Source organism: Etheostoma spectabile, chromosome 20, assembly GCF_008692095.1.
Source record: "Etheostoma spectabile isolate EspeVRDwgs_2016 chromosome 20, UIUC_Espe_1.0, whole genome shotgun sequence".
NCBI lineage: Eukaryota > Metazoa > Chordata > Actinopteri > Perciformes > Percidae > Etheostoma > Etheostoma spectabile.
Genome location: NC_045752.1, coordinates 6,527,707 through 6,550,418, shown reverse-complemented (window position 1 = coordinate 6,550,418; position 22,712 = coordinate 6,527,707). Strand labels below are relative to the sequence as shown.

At 41.2% G+C, this 22,712-nt stretch overlaps 1 protein-coding gene across 1 annotated transcript in view; it reads left to right on the top strand.

Moving 5' to 3' along the window:
- Window positions 1-22,712, top strand: part of luzp1 (leucine zipper protein 1) — a 44,393-nt gene that overhangs the window by 7,366 nt on the left and 14,315 nt on the right. The window contains exon 2 of the mRNA XM_032499994.1: window positions 9,920-9,974. The gene's annotated coding sequence lies outside the window, so the exon portion shown is untranslated. The remainder of the gene's footprint in view (window positions 1-9,919; window positions 9,975-22,712) is intronic.

Here is a 22,712-nt window from a genome sequence, read left to right as displayed (position 1 = left end):
TTTACTTTACAGGGGAGAGCTACAGTTAAGATTTCTTGTAAATTCCTTAGCCACGCTTTTATTTTTTTAGGTGTTCTCCTCAACGGGCCAATATTTCTCCTCTCTCTTTCCGATTGTTATCTTGTCTCGCTCACCCTCTCCTTTTTTCACTTCACTAACTAGGAGACCCTGTCACTCCCACTTCTCCCGCCTGGGCCAGGAGTATTTTTGGAATAAAACGAAAAGAGAAATCTGAACTGCTTACCCTTAAAAGGCATGTCTGGGTCAGCTGGGTGGAAACTTGTGTTATTAATGTCCTTAACATTTTCTGTGTGAGAGTCATCTGTGATCATAAGTAAGCATGTGTTTAGTGCTGAATACAGTGCAGGAATGCTGTGGGTTGGGGGGCTGGAAGGAAGGGAGGGTGGGCTAGCAAGCAAGCCTACGTCTTCAGGAAAGGAGGGGGTTAGGGGCATATTTGGCATATTTCAGGAGCCATTCCAGTCTGGTTCATGATGCATTCTTCGTCCTCGAGATCTGGCTGAGCAGCCAGACAAACAATGATCAAGGAAGGGGAAGAAAAGTTGACATCCTCTTCTTGAAAATACCTCCTCATGCCACCTACATACTGACACAGATGTCTTACCCCCAAACCAGGTCTATAACCTCAATAATATCCATAAAAGGCTAAATGTTGAACCAAAGTCCTTCACCCAGCAGCAGGGTTTGTATGTCTTGGGTACCTTCACTACAATTCAATGAGTGTTTATATACAGAGAGCAGTAATATGTCTCTTTCAACCTCTCTTCTGTGGCATTATATTCACTGCTTTCACTCCCCTAGAATGTATGATGTTTTAGCCTGTTATTTGCAGACGGATGGCTACTGACTGATGTGACAGCGGTTGGCAGGAGTTCACTGTGGCGGTACCAGTCCAGTGCTCAGCAGAGGTCGGGTTCACCGTGAGGTCTCGAGTCTGGGTTGGAGCACAGTGTACTGCTGCCAAAACTTCTGTTTAATTCTTCTATTTCTGGAACGTGCAGAAAAAAATGTCTTCATTCTACTGCGTCTCGACTCAAAATGACAGAGCGAGTGCCCATATGCAGAGGCTCAGTCCTCGGCGCAGCGGCTACGTGTTCGGTTCCGACCTGCGGCCCTTTGATGCATGTCATTTCCCACATTTCTCCCCTTTTGTCTAAAGCTGTCCTGTTGATAATAAAGGCCTAAATGGCCAACAAAATAATCAGAAAAAATATAAAATAAAATAAGAATATCACATACTTTTACTTGGTGTTTATGTCTCACTCTGTTGCTGCTGTTTCTGGGTTAGGCCCAGAGAGACGACATCAAATGTACCTTCTGTCTGCCTTTGCTTTGATGCGTCTGATATTTCTTATGATTAGGCAACCACCACACCTGTCACACAGAAAAATCTGAATAGATGAGTGCAGAACAACTCCAGTTGCTTACAAAATGAAATGTTTGAGTATGAAAACAATGTGTCATTTAAATCTCAAGCCAGTTGAACACCTATGGGAGATCAGTATTTTAGACATAACTCTTCACCATCACCATCAAAACACCAAATTTAGAGCTGCATTGACTTTTAGAATCTGTGCCAAGGATCATTATTGTTGGCGTGGCTGCTTTTCGTGGCCAAAGACACGTTGGGCCCTATTTTAACTATCTAAGCGCCCGGCGTGAAACGGCGGGAACATTGTTAAAGGGTTGTACTTAATCATAGGTGTGTTTTGGGTATAACATGCAATAAACCAATCAGAGTGTCATCTCCCACTCCCTTTAAAAGCCAGGCGCGTTTGTATCTTGGCGCATTGCTTTTGCATGTTTGTGTGCTGTGTGTGAAACAAGCTGAGTGTGCACGCACTGTGCACAAGCCTAGGCGCATTTGACTAATGCGCAGTTTAAAATAACAATGAATGGCTGCGTTATTGACTTTAGAACACGCCTCCCTGTAAGAGCAGCACGCCCATGGGCTCATATATGGATGCAGGTGTATTTGCTATTCAAACAACGTGGCCACTGGACGGGAAATTGACAACTGCGTCGGTGTTAAACTAGTGAAGACACTTGCGTTGGGCTTTGCGTTACGTTGCTCCGGGTGCAAGATAGGGCCCTTTTATGTTAGTTTTCCCTTCTTAATTTGTCACCTAATTGTACTCTTAGTGAGTCTCACAAAATGGTGTTGACCGTCTGAATGAATATAACATCAAATTTAAGAAATATGCATACATAATAGTCTTTTGAAGACTAACGCAGGCAACCAGCGGAGAGAGGAAGCTACTGGACTCAACTAAAAGATATATTTTGACACATAACTTCTCTGTAAAAAACGTGTTGACACTTTGTACCTTTTTAAACAAACAAGATATAAATTGGTGAGCTGTAGACGTGCTTTTTTTATTCACTTTAACGGAAGAAATCAACAGACTGAGAAGTGAAAAGAAAGATGGACCTTGAACTCGTGATACCTGTGTCAACTTCCTCAATAGTGTCCTTCATAAATTCACTTTGTTGTACAGTGTGTGTGGGTGTGAATGTTTGTTCATTTGATGTATATATGACTCCAACAGTCTGTGTTTGGATCCTCACATGCTCTTCCTTTGCAAATGATTTGTCTTATGATACACAAGTCTTTGCTCCTGTTCCTCCACCTCAACTATATTAGGGCTATATACGCTCACATCACTCTCACATAGTCATGTCTGACCTGTTATAATCCTTGGATCTCCAGGGCGGCTCTCAAAATAAAATTCCACTCGCAGATTATTTTTCTTGTGATCAAAAAATATACATGTTCTCAGAGTGAGAGGAATGTTCAGATGCCATGGCAACCTGACAATTGCTCACTTCCCCCTCTTCTGTTTCTTTCGTCCCCGGCTATTTTGTCTGCTGTGCTGTGTTTCTACCCGGCTTTATTTTTCTGTTCCTATACTTATTTACTTTGTAGACAGTTCTATAGTAGATTGGTGAATCTATAAACTTTCAACAACTTGTCCCAACTTTCGTCATGTATGACTTTTTATTTAACTAAGCTCCTTTTTAACTTTTGTTTGTCCCTTGTTCTCACATAGTCCCCTTTTTTAAAATGGTAAGCTGTTCTTCTCCTTTCCAACAGACGTCCCTCCCTTGGTTCCTCCATCCATCCATCCATGCATTAGCAAGGTTTTAGGAGCTTTATCATTGTGGTGCTGATGCATGCACCCCGACTGCTAGGCTATTTTCAGCCTCTCTTTCCTCTCCTCTGTACCCCCCTCTCCTCTTTGGTTTTTATTTTGGAGGAGATCTCTACACGGCTGCCTTTTGTAAAGGGCAGTTGAGGGCTGGGTTGGCTGGTTTTCTCCTTCTCATGCTAGCTGTCCCGACCAGGGGAAGTGAAGCAGCACAATGTGAGCCATGGCGAGGCCATAAAAATAGACTAAGGCTAAAGTGCAATTTTTACTTGAAGAGACATGCTTGAAACCCTTTCATGTCCAACATTTTTGTAGTAGTGGTAGAGGCAGTTTATTTTTGTTTTCTAGTTTTCACCTTTGTGTAATAGTCAGACAGGAATCAATGGAAGTATGACATGCAACAAAGGCTACAAGTTCCCCCATTTAATTATTATTTGAATTGATTCATTTGTTGATAGTCTTTTTGATTATTTTTTATAAGTTAAAGAAATGTCCCAAAATAGTGAAACAATGTCCTCTAATTCTCAGAGCCCATGAGAATGTCTTCAAATGAGCTCATCTCATCTCATTTTCTCAAAGAATTGATTATTTGTTTGGTTTATAAAACGCAAGAAACTGCGCAATGTTCATCTCGTGTTTTAAAGGTCCAGGGTGAGATTTCTTGTTTTGTTCAAACCCCCAAATCCTTCAAATCATTACAGCATAAAACCAAGGAAAGCAGTAAATTCTGAGAAATCGTTGCTTGATTTATTAATTAACTCACTATTTGTTTCAGTTTGTTTGTCTGAGTTTAAAATAGCCTGAATCACAGGGACATCTCTGTAGTAACCAAAACACATTGGACCACTCAGTGATAACACACATGGTGGTCCCTTCATATTTTCTTTTCCTCTCTCTAGTCAGCCAACATTTGTCTTTTGTATAACAAAAGACACAAATTACCCAAATGTAGTTTGTATTAACTGTATTCTTAAAGACAGTAATTATTTTGTTATCTAGTTGAATTTACCTTTTTATTATCAAACGTCAAACTTTTAACTGGTATAGCATTGAATGTCTGGCAACAGTTGAGTTTTTTTTATTTGTGTGAGTACATATGTGTGTGTGTGGAGCCTTACAGGAATCCCAAGTCCCTGAGTGGCTCATTTGTGCACTATGGAACATTATGGAATACCGGGCATATTTTATGATCCAGCCTTCAACCGGCTCCCTCTCTTTCTCCCGGGTCTGGGTTTATTTGTGAAGCTAAGCCGGTCTGGCCATCCGTGCCCCCCTCCTCTCTCCTTCCCTCGTCAGCAGAATATTTAAACATTGCCTTATAGACATTTAGCTGGTGCCTTTTATTCAGCGTAATGTACAGTAAGAGGGTATGGTGTGCTTCTCAGACTAATTTGGAATCAAATGTGATCTTGAGACCATGGAATGATTTACACAGCATGGTATGCCCTTCTGTGAGAAGTTTAGGTCTCTACGTGGGTTGACATGTATGCTTGTATATATGTGTATGTGTTTACACTCCTCTTGTGGCCTTGACAAACAGGCCTACCACATGTGGTGGCATGTTTTGACCGCCTGGGCAAACAAGGGTACAGCAGAGCTCAGTGCCCGTGGCAAAGAGCAATTCTCGCCCACCCACTTGGACAAACTCGCTGTAGTTTTTACCTTCTTGTTTTCACCCGCTAGTGATTTTCTTCTCTGTCTAAACGTCTTCAAATCTTTTGCTTTGCAACCTCCAGCTGCCTATCTCTTTCCTACTTGTCTTAAATGCTCTCTCTATTTCCATCTTTTTCTCTGCCTGTGTCACTTCATCTCTCTCTAGGTGTGGACTGCACAGAAGAATGCTGTTAAATTAGTGTTTCTTCTCTCCTCCCAGCCAGCCAGCTAGCTGCATCTTACACTCTCAGCCATGCCAAGCATCTGAGACACAATTGACCTTAAAAGGAAACAATAGCAGCCTATCAATTCTGCTCTGCCAGTCAAGGAAGGGCTCACTCCTGCATGGGCAGGGTCCAGCTCGCGCACACACAACAGAAGGAAGTGTTTGGAAACACATGACCTTAGTGTCTTCAATGTGTGTATTTAAAAAAAAAAAAAAAACTTCTGCTAAACTACAAATATATGAATTAACTTGAACACAGCCCACTTTGCCATGTAAGTGACAAGCTAGTGTAGCTGTAAGGCAGTTGCATTTACCTTACCTTTATCTATCCATGTCAGAGTGACTGCATTTTGGGAATGTCTCTGCTTGAGTACAATGCTCAACCTGTTTTGCTTGTACACAGAGAATAAATAGCTCTGTCGGTTTTATTATTTTATTAAGTCAAATATAAAAAATTGGTCCACATGCCAACAGTAATTTCAATTCAGTAATTTGTCAATTTTAACAATTGACAACCCTGATGTGTATGAACAACTTTATCATCCTTTGATATATCATCCTCAGAACTATTGTGCCAACAAGTGCTGATTTTTGCTGAGTGACCTTGAGTAAGACACTACATCTTCAAAAGGCTAAAAATTAGCTGGATTTTTTTCAGCAGACTGGTAGTCCTTTTCTAAGTCTTGTTTATTTGTGTGGAGTTGACCTTTTTAAAGACTCCTGACATTTTGCGTAGTTTACATACCAGGAGGTTTCTATATTGTTTAGGGTGACCTGTGACATTGCTAGATGTCATACTACTGTTGTTGTATAACTGAAAAATAGTCAACACTAATCTACCTATGTAGTCAGCTGTAGTGTGCAAAAGCCTCAGCTGTTATTTGTGGAACAGGCAGGGCTGCAAGTCATTAGATATTAGGACAGGTTCCGCAGGTTTACTGTGAAGTTGATGGTTTTCTATTTGACAGCTCATCAGCATGTAGACCAATTCTTACAAAACCTTGCTGCTCAGCTAGAATGCAAATAGCAGCAGTAGAAATGCTGTTTGCAGTCTTCACTGGCAGCGGATAAAAACCTCAATCCTTTGCAAGGCCACCAAGCTCGCAGGCTAGCAGGAGGCCCAGCCAAGTATTCGAATATTCATATGTCGGTGTTCAATTCTTCCATGCTTGCCTATATGCCCCCTTTGATGGCGATGGACGCAGAGATGGTCTTGCTTGTCTACGTAGTCGGGATCGTAGCCATAGGTCGTAGCTGATGGCCATCTTCACCTTTTACTTCTGTGTCTACCCTAAATTTTATATTTGAAAACGTTGACCAGCCAGACTAGCAGAGTCAGCAGAAGGCTGGTGAGTTGACGTCCCTATTCTGATGAGCGACTTGTCATGCCATGGCCGCAGAGATGGTCTGGCTAGTTCGAGCTCATCTCCTCCACCTTTTCCTCAGTGTTTGCTCTGATGTATACAACTGAAAACTTGACAGGCCAGTTGGCTAGCTAGCCCAGGCTAGCAGAGTCAGCAGGAGTTAGTTTTTCTCTTGTGCTCCCACCTTTCTTTTGTTTGTTAGCTTCTTCTGTCTGCTACTTTCTAGATTGCTGACTGCTTCCTGTCTCTCCCCTTGTTTCTCCTCACTGTGTATCTGCTTACTCTTTCTGCCACTCTGTCGTTTTCCCTTGTCCCTCTCTGTCTCTAGGCATCCTGTTCACTGTGTTTGATTTGGGCATTCCTTTCCTCCCCGAGCAGACAAAACAACCCCAGACCTCTCTGAACTGCAACCCCCAGTATGCGCGTGTGTACGCTACACACACACACACACACACACACACACACACACACACACACACACACACACCCTCGCTAATCACACACAGGAAATGGGCTCCCATGCAACGAGGCCTGCTTGGATGGAGTTTCAGGCCTTGAATGTTCTCTAGGGAGGAAATTGAACATGATCTCTCTTCCCCTTCTTTCATTCTCCCTTATTTCCCCCTTTTTTTACTCGCGGTTCCTCTGTCCTTTTCTTTGACACTCACATGCACTGTTTGGCTGTGAAACATTTCCATTATACCCGACTACACATACAGAATTTTGTGTGTGTGTGTGTGTGTGTGTGTGTGTGTGTGTGTGTGTGTGTGTGTGTGTGTGTGTGTGTGTGTGTGTGTGTGTGTGTGTGTGTGTGTGTGTGTGTGTGTGTGTGTGTGTGTGTGTGTGTGTGTGTGTGTGTGTGTGTGTGTGTGTGTGTGTGTTGTGTGTGTGTGTGTGTGTGTGTGTGTGTGTGTGTTGTGTGTGTGTGTGTGTGTGTGTGTGTGTGTGTGTGTGTGTGTGTGTGTGTGTGTGTGTGCATTATAGGTGGGATAAAGCCGCACTCAAAGATAAACTTAACACAACATAAATATTTAAATATAATGAAAGGGGAGGAGAGGGTTATCTGTGCTCATTTAACACATTGTTAAGTTTGTAGTTGGGTAAGAAATATTGTGTTGCTTTGTAATAGTCGCTTATTGGACATTTATTGTGGGCCAGGACTAGAAGTTCATAAATACAACTAGATTGATATAGATACAAAAATGTATCTTGATGACATTGGTACAGTGGGGTTTTGACAGATAATCATATCTCAGAGGGACACAGATTGTACAGGGACAGTGGTTTCTTTTGGTACAGTGCAGAGCATGATAATGTTATCAGGACAGGCAATAAGTGACACAGTGTCACAGAATATCTCTTTTTGAATATATATGAAAACACTGGATTGAATATGGTCCAGAACCAAGATTAAGCTCTTCAGAGACTATCAAAAAATTATTAAAGGTTGTTGTGTTTTATTTTGAGAAAAAGGATGCACTCATTTCTGACAGAAATCATTTTATAAAAAAGTTTAAATTCTGCATTAAAAACAACAACCGGATAAGGGTTAGGGCTACCACATTAGAAAATAAAGATATTAGGGTTGGGCAGTATGTTGGTATTATGGTTTATAAAATTATTAAAAATGTGATGATATGAGCTGGATTATTTTATGTGTGATATTGTGCGCACTTAGAAAATATACTCATCAGTCATACTTATTTCAAGTACTGTATAAGTTCCTAAATTCTGTTGATTAAGTTCTGTTCATATGTCACACTTTTTCAGTTTATTCTGCTGAGTAATGAGGGAATCCTCCCCATTCTGAGATGCGATGTGCATGGGGGGAAGCGAGTGGGAGCAAGGGATGAGAAGGAGACAGCTGTTTTTCTTGGTTACGGGTTGGTCAACTCTCTGAATGAATAGCTCCGACCCCCCCCCCTCTCCACACATGCAGCCCAACAACACATTCAAACATGTGGTCTCTGGTCACCAGGGTATTTGGTGTCTTCTGGATTGCTAAGAATGTGTCCAATCTCATTTGTAACATCACATATTTTCATTAAAAGTAGTGTTTTATTAATCACACAGTTCACCAAAAAGCTGGCGTTGCACTCTGCACAATAACACAACTTGTTGAGTGCAGCCGAGAAGCATTGTTGTGTAGCGTGAGAACATCAGATGATTCAGCAAACCTGTGCCACTGTTGGGCCGCTGTCCTCATGAATTTCACATGACAAAGCTAAGTCCAGAGCAGCAGGACTATCTCCTTCTTGTAAAGAAAAGATGTGCAGAAAGGATGACACAAATAGGACTTGAGTGGCAGGAGCAACTAAAAGACGGGTTGTTTCTGTCCATCAGTAGCTACTTATATGATCAAAGTGTCTTAGAGCACATCCCTTGCCTCTGCTTTCTCAGTTAGTTTAGCCTAAGTCAAAAGAGAACCCTCTTTCTGAACAGTTTCGATAATTAGTTACTCTTTAAAGTCATGTTCCAGCTGCCTAAACGTGAGTTGATGAGTGAATTTGCAGATTAATCCTCGTCTTTTGTGGTGGTTAATTGAAGCTGTTTGGGTTTTGGGCTGTTGGTTGAAAAAAAACATTCATATGAAGACGTGACCTTTATGGCAGACCAAAGGGGCCAAAAAAATGTTAAACTGAAAAGTAATATTTTTTCCTTCTTCCGTGTTATAAAAGTCTTAATGTTCAGGCGTCAGAAACATTTTCAACTTAATGATTACATGATTGCATGATTGCTTGTTCTGGAGAATTTAAACATCTTACACAGAATTCCTTAGCAGATTGAGTTTCCTCGGTGAAACTGTAGATGTTCAAGCTTTCCTGGACTTAATAGTCTGTTCTTCATGTATGTTGTTCATGTTTCTGTAACAGAGTGGCCTGTTGCTGCTTACAGTTCACAGGAATGTTCCCTTTCTCCTTCAGCCTCCCCCTCCTCTTCCCCCTTTCTCCCCCTCCCTCCGCTTCCCTCTCTCATCCTTTAAATTCAGTCCAGACTTCAGTCTTAAATCTGGATTCTCTGTGCTTAACCAAACATATGGAATGCTACTGTAGTGGAATGCTCCAAGTCTGGGTTGTTTTCGCTCGGTGTGTGTGTGCGTGTGCGTGCGTGGATGTGCGGATGCGTGTGCGTGTTTAACCATGCACACGTTTTGAAGCAGATGAGAGCTTCTAGGATGATGATGATTATGATAATGGTGCGTGTGTTTGTGTCCCTCCTCTAAGAACTGAATAGGGCCTTCTGTTGTCGTGGCCAAACACTACTTGTCTGCTCATGCATGAGTCTATTGCAAAGCCTTCCGAATGTGTCCCATATCTGAGCAGTTAGCTCATTCTTTAGCCCGATAGCTTGACTGTGAACAATCTCCCCCACAGTGACTGCATTGTCAGTCCGGCCACAGACTCAGGGCCTTGCCAACTGCCAAACATAACAATGGTGAAAGATTGTGTGTTGTGTGTGTGTGCATTTACTAACTGTATACCCTGCTTGTGTGTTTTACACCACAGGATGAAGACATTGCGAAGAGGAGCATAACGTCTGACCGCCAAAAGGATCTAAAATGTAAGTTATGCATTCATGTTGTTTTTCATGTTCATGTTCATGTTAATTCATTTCTGCTCTTTCCTGTTTCTGCACATATTCGAGGTGTCTTTGGGTCACCGAATGTCCGTGAAAGTCGTCAAATTTTAATACAATTTTAAATGTCAAATAAAAGGTGTTCAATCCAATTATAATAGATTTTTGCTTTGGATGATTTAAATATTACCCTAATGCAGGGTTTGAACCTCATGCAATCTATGTGCTTCACTCAACACAATTGTAATGTATGTCTGTCAAAGGAGTAGTTTTATTATTATTTATTTTATTTATTTTAAGAAATATGGTTGGTCTTTAATTTTTCTCTTCAAGAGTGAGGACTGGGGGTGGGGGGGTTGATTAGCTTAGCATAAAGAATCTGAAACAAGGGGAAACAGCAAGTCTGGTTTATGCCTACCATCACCTATAAAGCTCACACATTTTCTCTTATTTGTTTAATTCGTACAGAGAAAGTGAATATAAAAACAGTTTACAGTTTTTTCTATCTCCATACTACTTCTCTACAGAGCTATTCAAGTTATAGCACTGCTTGTCTGACAGCTTTGACTCCGGAAAGTCTGCATTTTGTTCGCCAAGGAATAGTTACAGCACGTAACTAACCCTAACCTCAAACTGTTGTTTTTAGGAGTATTTCTTTACTTTACAGATAGCCAGGCCAGCTGTTTCCCCATGCTTCTAGCAGCAGAGGGATAATGCTAAGAAAAGCTAAGGGCTTCCTTGCTCCAATGCACAGACATGAAAGTGGTTTAGCTCTTTTCATTTTACTTACAGAAAGAAATACAAAAAGTCAATTTTCCCAAATTATTGATTATTTCTTAAAATGTATCGCTCTCCTGCAGTCTTTTTTATTGTAGCCACATATATTGCTGTGTAAAATGTAGGAGGAGACAAAATGAAAAAGAAAAAGATGGTTTTCTAAAACCTAGAGATACCTTTTAGTATAATACATAGATAATGTTTATTTAGTTGAGTTTAGTTTATTCTAGGCATTGCCTGAAATGGGCCAGTACTCACCAGTACTGAGTACAAGCACTTCAGATTTTTGTCCACATGAGTACACTTCAAATTCATTGTTATTGTTATTGTTTATTAATAGGCTGATATTAATAACAAAATTGGCTATATATCATGATTTGCTCACCTTCTCCTCCTGCTCCTTGCCTCTTCCGCCCCTCCTCTGCTCTTTGTGAGTCTGTTTCCTGTTGGGCACAAACGCCGGCGCCGCATTTCCTTCCCTGTAGCCTGAAGTCACATTAGCGTGGCAAACAAACGTATATACCATACTGTTGATATTCTATAACATATGGCTCAATGCGTTCAAATGCATAGACGTTGACACTGCTTAGAGAAAGCAGCGTGTGTGTGTGTGTGTGTGTGTGTGTGTGTGTGTGTGTGTGTGTGGTTTGTGTTGTGGTGTGGTGTGGGTGTGTGGTGTGTTGTGTGTGTGTTTGTTTGTGGTTGTGTTGTGTGTTGTGTGTTTTGTGTGTGGTTGGTGTGTGTGTGTGTGTGTGTGTGTGTGTGTGCCAGGTTAGTAAGCAGAGACAGTCTATGTGTCACTCTCTTACCATGTCTGCTCAGCTTTCTGCTCACACAACAGTGTAAAGATAATATGTGGCCAAGGCGTGTTCTGTGCATCTTCTTCACTGAGCTGCATTTACATGTGCTTATTATTCCGGATGCTAGTTCACATCCTGTTTGAGCTGAATTCATCCTAAATAGTCTGAAAATAACAAAAAAAAAGTAAAACAGGAAAAGGAGCTTCTCATGTCAGTGTTCTGCTACCAAAGGGACATCACACTTGTACTTGGGATATCATACAATTAGTCACACATCCTGAGCTCGATTCTTTTAAAAGGAGATGTCATTAACGGTTCACAATGCACTTCAAAATCACAAAAGAAATGGTATGTCATTTTTGGAAACAGACTTATTCACTTTATTTCCAAGAGTTAGATGAAAAGATGGAGACCACTTATGTCTGTACACTATCGATGGAGCTTGAGCCAGGAGACCGCGTAGCTTAGCATTAAGACCTGGAACATGGAAAAACCGTTAGCCTGGCTTTGTCCAAAGGTCAAAGGAAGATTTGGGCAGCGCCAGGTTGGCGGTTTCCCTCTACTGAGCCAACTGTCTCCAGGCCGTAGCTTCATGAGAGTTGTATCTATCTTCTTACCTAACTGTTGGCAAGAAAGCAAATAGGCGTTTTTCCCAAAATAATTGCAAGAGCCTCAATTATGTTTTAAATATAGGTGACATTTTATGGTATCTTTTTTTCCGTTGAACTCTTCCTGTTGTCTTTTCAGCCATGTTGGCTGTTGTTCTTCATGCTTAATTCTTGTTGAAAACAAACAAAACTGTCTCACTTCGTGTCCACTGCAGGTCATTTCAAGGGATTTTTATTCATATCAGAATCCATGCTGACATTTAAATGGCAGTTATGTGTTAAAATGTGAGCATGTGAGCAAATGTGTATGCTTGATGTGAAATGTAATAAGCAGTTTAGCTTTTATTTTACATAATCATGGTTTCTTTGTTTAACCACAATTAATTGCTAATTAGCTATGACTGGTAATTGTTGATTTTGTTTGTGCCAAATTATAGTTATATAAGTGATTATTGGTCAGACTAAATTTTTTATTTCAATGGGTAGTTGTAGGCATTTGACCCATAGCAACAAAAATGACAAGGTGGATACAGTTAGAATAAATGTTTTATGATAATAAACAGGCGTGGTTTACTTGTGTATTTGTCTTATTACATTATCTGGGTCACATAACAGTAATATAACCAAAAGATGTATCCTGGATCCTTTCATTTCTTAAAAAAAAAAAAAATTGACTGAAAGAGACAATTTTATTGTTAATCGCAATGAGTTCTGATACAATTTAATTGTACAGCAAAATTTGGAATTGTCACAGCTCTAGATTCAGTATCTCACATCTGATATATAACTTCATTATGTTACATCCTGCTCCCCCCCCCCCTCCATCCTGCAGCCAGTGCTGCATTCCTGCTGCAGTAATCCACTCTGGCAGTTACCTGCTCTGCATTCTGTGGAGTCACTCCCTTCTTCTCACTCTCTCCCTCCCGCTTGTATCTTTTCCTCCCTCTCTATCTCTCTTTGCTTACTTCGCATTATTACATACATTTCTGCATATTTGCCCCATCTAAAGTTTCCCCTGCTACTCCTCTCTCTCTCTCTCCTCCTCCTCCTCTCTCTCTCTCTCCTCCTCTCTCTCTCTCTCTCCTTCTTCTCTCTCGTTTCTCCTCATCCTCTGCTCTCGTCCTCCTCTCGTTCTCTCTCTCTCTGTTCTGTTTCTTCCTCATCAGAGAGCCACTGAGGTCTCCATTCAGCCGCAGCAGGCAGCTAATGCCAAGGCTCAGGCTGTTGAAGCTCTGCCAAGCTCCGCCAACCAGCTCTCTGTGTGTTTGCGTGTGCGTGTGTGGAACTGTGTGTTCTGCTAGGATGGCAAAGCAGTGAATGAGCAGGATGTCAAGCAGCCAGGCAGAAGGTTGAAGGGCTGTATGTTGAGAGCTATTGATGTGTCTATTAATCAACAGTGTTGGTAGGCAGTTGTCACAAGCCAACAGAGGGGGCTAGGCTGGTAAAATGAGAGTTTGATGATCAGCCGTCACCTCCTCTCTTAGGCACAGTGGCAAGGACATATAAAGGCAGCAGGAAGGCAGGGGAATAAGGATGAAGGGCAAGGGAAGGAAACAGAAGGAATGCAGCGGCAGAAATGGGAGGGTTGTGGGGGATATTTAGAGGTAGAGGTCACATAAAGTGACTGAGACTGATGGGAAAAAGGAGAGAAAAAGAGAACATGACGAAAGAAAATAATCCATGGTAATAAGATGGTGTTCTTCTCAACCTTTTACTGGAGGAAATGTACAGTATACAATTGCTGACCTTCCAGCTCAATTTCACACACAAGTCATTTCTTTAATTGTGAGACTGACTTGCTTTTTTGTGTCAAATACACAACCATCATTACATTCAAATTACATTATCATTAATCACATACGGTTTACTACATGATTTCCTTGCTGTGTTATGTGCCACAAACTTGTGCTTCATTTACATTCTTTAACCCAGTCCATCTGGGATGAGTGTGTAAAGAACGGATATGAGGTAGCGTTTTTGCCATAAATCTTACCTCACCCCTCTGATAAGCCTGTTAATGCATTTGTATGCTCTGTGGCACCTGGAGTATAGTTAAATGTCTCACATTTTCAGAATGTCTGCAGTAGCTCTTTGCCAAACAATACTCTGCAGATGCTACAAAGACAGTGTGTGGCGCTGTTATCTTCTGACTTTATAGCAATTTAAATATTTATTAAGGTTTTTGAGACATCGTTAACAAAGTGACAAACAAATAATATAGGAAGAAGTCTCATATTTTCTGTTCTTATCACTCTTTAGCACTCTCTTAACTTTGCCTGTTTGCCTCGCCTCATTCTTTCTCTGCCTGACTCATACTTACTATTCACACAGACTGTTAGTAACCCGGTGTTGAGTCTGACAAGTGTCATCATGTTGAGATGTTTCATGTTCTCTTATTGGTGTGAAACGTTGAGACGCACGCACACACACACACACACACACACACACGCACTCATTCAGTCGTATAACGTTTTTGCTGACGTCTGTTGACACCCGAGAGTGTTTGAACAGCTGTTAAGCGTAGCTTTAAATAGGTAGCTGGTGTTGGTCAAAAACTACTGTGTTAATAGGAGGTCAGAGAGTTCTCTTCAATTAAATTATCCTAAATGATGCTTTTTTGTTATTAAAGCAAGCTAACCACAAGGTCAATTTTGTAGCTGTTCTGGAGCTTTTGATTGTATCACAGGATCTTTGCGCACTGCAAACCTATAACGTTGTTGGACTCACGATAGACAGTTTGAAAAATGTATAAAAATTGATGTAGCAGAACCAGATATTTGAGTTGCAGACAGGCTCTCTCTCTCTCTCTGTCTCTCTCAGTCTCTCTCTCTTCTCTGATCATCCTATCTGATCACAGCTCATATTAATGTTACCGTGTGGTTGGACAGTTATGTCTCCTACTGGAGTCTTCTTGTCTATCACTTCACAACTGGGACTTTCTGTGATTTCAGGCCACAAGATAGCAAATCACACACACATACGCACAAACCCATGCCGACGTTTACTGACCCTTGGAGTCTGAACTTATTGAAATAAAAATGTATGGCCTTGACACATTTTATTCTTAAATGTAGTTTTGTTTTTTGTGCAGCTGGTTTTTACGCATCACTAAGCACGGCTCATTAAATGGATTTATTTCACTCATGTTAAGTTTGATCTTATACTCAGTAACTCATTTGTTAAAGAATATTATTAACATTCCATTGTCTCCCACATTTGAGGTATCTATGTGTCTTTTGTTATCTGTACAAAAACTACACTGGCAACAACACTTTATTCTCATTTCCCACATTCTGGTCAGACTAATGCAGTTCACAATCTGCTGTCCTAATCAGGGCCTCTCTTCTGTTCGCCCCAGTGTTGTGTCGAGTGTTTTTCATGTTACAGTGTCAGTGACCTCTGACCCTAAACACAAAGGGCAGCAGGCTGAGGGCATGCTGGAGAAGAGTTGGGAAATATTTCATGGCAACATGACGGCAAGTCACATGGGACATACATTAGGTATTGTTATTATGCTAATATGTATATTATGACTGAAGAAAGCTGTTTGGGAGTCCGTCTGGATTCATTTGGGTATTGGACATAATTTGGCATGGGAGCTGCAATGATCAGTCAGTTATCAGGAAAATAATCTGCAACTATTTTAATAAATGCTTTATTGTCAGTAAATTTTCAAGCAGTAAGCCCCCTCCCCTATATGAATAATTAATCATATTAATATTTATTTATGTATGTATGCTATACAATAATCAACATATTAATCTATAATGAAAACAAATGTTTGACAACCTGATGAGACTGAATATAATTTAGACACATTTTTAACTTTATACACTACAAATGATTTTTTTTGTGTTGTTTTGGGCGAGTGTTGAACTTGACTGGGAGAATGGTAGAAGAGTTGCATGGAAATTTAGCGAGTGTATCAATCTTTGACCTGTTTTGATGAGCTTCCACCTAGTGTGTGATACTCTGTGTTTCTATCAGAACTGATTACGTTTAAGTTGCTCCAGATCTCCTTGGCTGTAGATCTGCCCGAGGCCTAGCTAGCAACTTACTGGCTAGTATTTTAGGGTGCTGCTCTTTTTTTAAATAGATCTGATTTCCTTCCCCTGCTCTGCTTCTTTGTTGCAGCAACAGTGAATGTTGCACGTACGCCTATGTGTTGTGGGAATGTTTGATCAAGAACATGCTCTAATATACTGTTATGCCACCAAGATCAGGAGCCGGGATGAGAAGCTCTGAGGGCATTGAGTTTGATTCAGCTTCTTTAAAGTTACATCTGCAATTAGGTCACAAACAGAGAAGCCAAACATGTAGTGCATGTGTAAAACCATCATAGTCTTGCATGACAGCTGACAGATCAGACACCCTAATTCCTCTGGCTCTCCCTTTTCTCTGTCATGCCTGTCTTACCCTCTCTTCCAACTTTCCCTTACCATCATCCCCATCTTTCCCTCTCTCATCTTCTTATAATGCCCCCGTGCATAAGCAGAGTGCTGGTTTTAAGCCCCAGCAACAAGACTCCTGATGTAGACTGACAGGGGAGGGGAGGAGAGACCTAGAAAAGGCTCTGGGTTACTGGGCTAAGACCGGAGAGAGGACTGTTACTTTACTGCCACGTTTTCCATCTAAAACTGATTGTGATGTTCACATATATGTTTGTCATAAGGAAAACATTCATTCTTAGCTTTACCTTTGGACCACACTGGCCTAAGGGTGTCAACTTTTACCTAATCTCATTTTACTACTACAGAAGAATAGTGCATTGTTATTAAGATCGATCAAATGTAATAAGCTTTCATGATTCAGTGTATGTGTGTGCTTTTATTGCATCAAGTTTTTATTTTTATTTTTACCCTGTACCAAACTGGGGTTAGTGTGCGTGTTATCCTCCACGTTTCCAACTTAAAGGTATTTCCATGTATGTAAGAATGTCATATGGACTTTTATTTTTCCAAATGTTCTTTACAATTTCCAGATATAAAGAATATATTTTGTTTTACATAGGATTGATATTTTGCTGTTGATGTCTGGCCAACAGCTTCCTTACCCAACAATAGACTTTTTCATTTTTTTCTTCCTACTCTGTTATTTTGGCTTTGTAACTCCCTGTGTTCAAAACCATAAAGAGCCACTGTTTCTCTTAAATTGTAAAATGAGTTCAGACAGATTCAGAACAAATGACAGGAAATCCCAACTGAAATTAGTGTCCATGCTGATCATTTCCAGTCATTGGCAGCCAAGTCTTGTAGGTAAGACCCTCCTGAATAATGGAGCAAAACTGTAATGTATCAACTCAGTTTCTATTTTTTAAGAGGATAAATGAAAAAAGGGAAATAATGTCACTAAGGAAAATCTTAACCTTAAGTGATTTTGCCCTAACAAACAGAAAGCATCTGTTGGTTCATTATAGTGGTATTGTGGTGAACTTCCGCGCCCTCTTCCATGAACAAATCTATTTTTCTACAAGAGCAACATTTTGTTTACTCACTATTTCACCACATTTCAATACTTATACCGTAAGTGGTCATTTCAGCCGGAATTTTAAGGAAATATCCAAGGAGAGTAGATATTCCCATCCCATTTCAGGTTGCTCTAATGAATACGCTACATGACCTTAGTTCCTTACTCATTGTTTTGCTGAAATGCAACACTGCACAATACTTTTCATTTCTTTACCATTTTTCCAGAAGCGGTGCAAAACTGAAAGGGTGAAAGAAAAAAAAAAACAGAGAAAAAAGGAACATGACAGCACAGGAAACGACAAACCCAACATTATGGGATGCTGGTTTTCTCTTTCTTGGAAAAACAAAAAAAATGCAGGCCAAGCATCAGGTCTCCACCATCTTGTGGCTTCCAGTGCTACGCCAGCATCCATCCACACTGCAGTCATCTCTCCTCGCGCACGCACACGCAAAGTAGTGTCACATATTCACATATTCAAAATGACAATAACACCCAACATGAAGATGTGGTTGAGGCATTTTGATTGGACTGGAGCCCTTTATTAACTACTGTTTATGGGGCAGAAGAGCTTCAAACCCATAAGTTCTAACGTCAAGTGCAAGAGAGAAGGTTTTTTTCATTTTCCTTCCTCCTCTTTTTCACGGAGAGAACAGAATGTACTAAAGGCAACAGGCAGGCAGGAAGAGAGTGGCTAAAGCCCTAATGATAGAGTGTGTGTGTGTGTGTGTGTGTGTGTGTGTGTGTGTGTGTGTGTGTGTGTGTGTGTGTGTGTGTGTGTGTGTGTGTGTGTGTGTGTGTGTGTGTGTGTGTGTGTGTGTGTGTGTGTGTGTGTGTGTGTGTGAAGAGTAGATGAACCCCTCCAGCAAAGTTTGACTTTGAAGTCCATTTGGTATTGTTGGTCTAAGACTAAAAAGCCCCTATTGTTTTCTATTTTGTCCTTTCCCTCCTCTTGCATGCATTACTGTCTCGCTCTCCCATTGCATCTTTATCCATCTAGTCTTAATTTTCTTTTTTTAGATGTGAAACACCTGGGCGTGTGACTCACTCACAAATTCACGGTTAGCAGGCTTGAGATTTTCCACAAGGGGCAGCTGTTGCAGCTGCTGGACTTTGCGAATAGGGCTGCACCTAACGATTATTTTCATCTTCGTCTATTAATCTGTTGAATATTTTCTTGAGTAGTTGTTTGGTCTATAAAATGTCAGAAAATGGTTTTGTTTTGTCCACAACTCAATGATATTCAGTTTACTGTCATAGATGAGAGAATAAACTAGAAATATCCACATTTAACAAGATGGAATCAAAGAATTTTTATTTTTGTCTTAAAAGAATTACTCAAACCAACTAACAATCAAAATAATTGGCAATTCATTTAAAAGTTGACAACCAATCGATTAATCGTTGCAGCTCTATTTGCAACCAGTTTTTGCACGTGCCAACCTTCGCCACCTACAGCAAAGGGAATAGCAGAACCAGTTCAGACCTGCAAATGTTGGCATATTGATGTTGCTCCTACAGACAAAGAAAGTAATGGCTGCTGCAGTTTTAACACTTGCACCTGCAAGGAATGAGTGTTACAGCTACAGTTTATTTAATAGATGTGGTTAGCCTGTGTGTTTGTATTCTTTCCAGTATCCTAGAAAATATGTTCAAGTTAACAAAACCCATACATTTGAAATGTAAAACATATAACCTTAAACTCCAGTTGTAACACTCCCTGAAGGTGGCACACTAGTCAACATTGCAGAAGCTGCTACATTACTTCCATGTCTACACTCCTGCTGCCAATAAACAGTCTTCAGGCCCTGCTTCTCATATCATCAGCAGCGAGAGTGTGAAAGGTCAAGTACGGAACTTCCTGTCCAGATTTCAGGAAGTTGAAGCTGTGACGTCGTACAGTAGTGGACTGAGCAGTTGGGTTTAAGCTGTTTTCAGTGTTCTCAATCATTTACATGAGGTTGTGAATTTACTTATAGATCCTGAATCACCCTACATGGCAAAGATAATCACAGGAATATGTTCACTGGACTCCAAATTATCCTGATGCAGAATAAAGTAGCATAAAGTTACATCTTAAAAAGATTTGTATATACTCCCTGGGCCCTTGCCATCAAACCTAGACAATGCCCTCGTTCGGAATGGGCTTCTGCAGAGAGAAGGCTTTGGGAGAGCCTGCCGGTGGCCTGGTTAAGAGCAGACAAGACAGAGCAAGGGTCTGGCAGTGCCCTGGTTAGTCCATCATTAGGAATGTGTCTGCGTAAAAAAGGGTCAGTTCCCTTGCCTTGCAGCTCATACCCCCTCCGTGTTTTTCATAATTGTCAAACATCGCACCGAACAGGGGAATGGAATGGAACTGGACACCTCAGCAACTCCCCTTCCGCAAAACTTCTTTCCTCTCATTCCCTCTCTTCCCCACATTTTCCAACATGTTCTTGATCAAACAGCATCACACCTTTTGCTTGAAGATGAAAATAAATCAAACTGGAATATTAGTGTTGATGAATTATTAGTGCTCTAATCTCTCCCCCGAGTTATTCCTTCGACATCTTCTCATTTCTTCTTTCCTTTACGTCTCACTCACCCTTCTTCTTATTCCCTCCTGTCTTGTCCCGAATGTAGCTAATGAGCCCCCAGCCTTGCGACAAGTGAATCTGGTATGTTGATTGGTTTGGCAGAGGCGGGCCCTTGCCATAGTCGCTATGCACGCACTGGCGGCTCTTTTAAAGCGGCCACTTGGCCGAGCTGGTGTGCGTGTCTGAGAGAGATGGAGGGGAGAGATGAGGGAGGTAGAGAGCTGGCAAAGAAATAAAGGGAGAATGAAAGGAGAGGTAGGCATCCTGCCAAGACAGGAGTTGCTGGACCTAGTCAAACACCGTAATTAACCAGGACAAGCCTCAACCAGAGCTGCTCCTTGAGTTGTTGAATTTCAGAAATCGTGCAGGGGCCCAAAACCCAACCTGAAGATAATCAAACATCTGTTAAAGGCAAAATAATTAAGACTGAACTTAAAACACGTTTTATTATTAAATGGATAGTTGTAGGACCACCATCTACCATCTGCAAATACATGCTGCTCAACATCAGAAGGATGTGTCCCCTTCTAACCCAGAAGTTGGCTCAGGTTCTGTTTCAGGCTCTTGTCATCTCACATCTAGACTACTGGAACTCCCTCCTGGCCGGTCTGCCTGCGGGGCCCATCCGGCCGCTGCAGTTCATCCAGAATGCAACAGCTTGACTGCTCTTCAACCGACCTAATCTACCTTTTCTCACACTCCACTGCTCCTCCGCTCCCTTCACTGGTTACTAGTTGGTGCCCCCGTCTGCTTAACTAGTACCATGCTGCTGACGGATTAGGTCCAGGTTACATCCAGGACATGGTCAAACCTTTCACCCCAGCCCGTCCACTCTGCTTTGCATTGGCCAATCTGCCTGCTGCTCCCTCACTGTAAGGGACACCTAATCACTCAACAAAATACCGACTGTTTGCTGTCCTGGCTCCTAAATGTTGGAACGAGGTTCCTGTTGACATCAGGGCAGCTGAAGGTTTACACATGTTCCCACCACAGGCTACAAACACCTCTTTTCCGACTGCACCTTAGCTAGGAAGATAATGGTTATAATAAAAATAAGACAAAATTGCACTTACATGTGGCTCTTTGTAGTTTGGCTTATTTAACAGCCACAGCTGGGCAAAGCTATGCAACCCAAAATTACTTTATTGACTTAAAGGTGCTTTAAGCAATGTTGGGTGATGTTTTCTTCTTGTTGACAAAGTATTTTCAAACAAAACAAGACTAGCTTTCCACTCCCTCCCTCCTCCTCATCCCTTCCCCTCCCCCTGCCTTCTGTGCTTCTGCACACTAACCCCTCTAAACCCCTCCCCCAACTACTTCTTGTCAGTTATTGGCCAAAACGTTGGAACACTGTTTATGTATGCTTCGTGGTGCAGGTGGGCACAGTATATTTTTGGTGCCGTTTGTAGACCCTGGGCTGTCTACAGAGACACGTTTTTTACAGTGTGTTCTGGGGACAGACAGCTCGCGGATAGTGAGGAGATGTTTGCTGTATGTGACAACAAATGTTGTCAGCTACTAAGTGGACAGCTAGGATAGCCGTTTTCTCTTAACATTTTTCCCCAATTTGTCTCTTTTTCCTACTCTCTATTCAGTCCATGCACTTTGCATTATTTCCTTGTAAGTCTTGTATTCACTGAGAAGATTACCAAACCACTAGACCTCATGAAAGTAAAGCATAATTAAAACGCCACAGCTAAATGCTTTGAGTTCCCATTGTGCATTTTCTTTAAGTAATCGTTGCCATATTGACTTTCAAAGCTTTTTTGCATTGGTTTATGTTTAATAAGACATTTAATGAATTGTGGGAAGAGTGGTTTGGGCTTTTTACAACAAATGAAACGATAGAAAATATATAAAACTGTGCAGGAGTAAACCCTAATGGCAATATATACCTTGATGTATACCATGAAGATAAAAAGGATTGAGAAAAGTTATTGCATTGGTTGGTGTTTTTACAGCAGTAAACGTTATTTAAGGTACGGGAAAACTACAGTAGTCTTTATATGTTGTGGTTTGTAGCTTCAGAGGGGCAATCTTTGAACATGGGATTGTAGACGAGGGGGGAAAGGAGGCATGGAGCCAGTTTTCAGGGGTCGATAAGTGATGATGTGTGCAGATGTTATGCCCTACCCTCAGGTCGATTTTCCCTTGCGGTCAGTGGGGGATGCTAGGTAGAATGATGGGGGAAGGGGAGAATAGGATTTAGGAAAGCACACTACCTGAATCATGCATGAGACAAAAGCTTTAGCTGTTAGATTTATGTAGGCCATGCCGATAGACATACTGCTGTGTGCTAATAATCTTTTTTTCTCATCATATAGAGCCATGCTGGGCCCACAGATGGATAATGCCACATTGTAATGGCTGTAGAAATAGAACCTCTAATATAATTGTACTGATTAACAAGGCAAAGGACAATGCAGCTTCAATGTCCTTCTTTGCGCTTATATTTCTGATCTTGTAGCGGAGCTAAATCATTTCTGCCTTACAGTT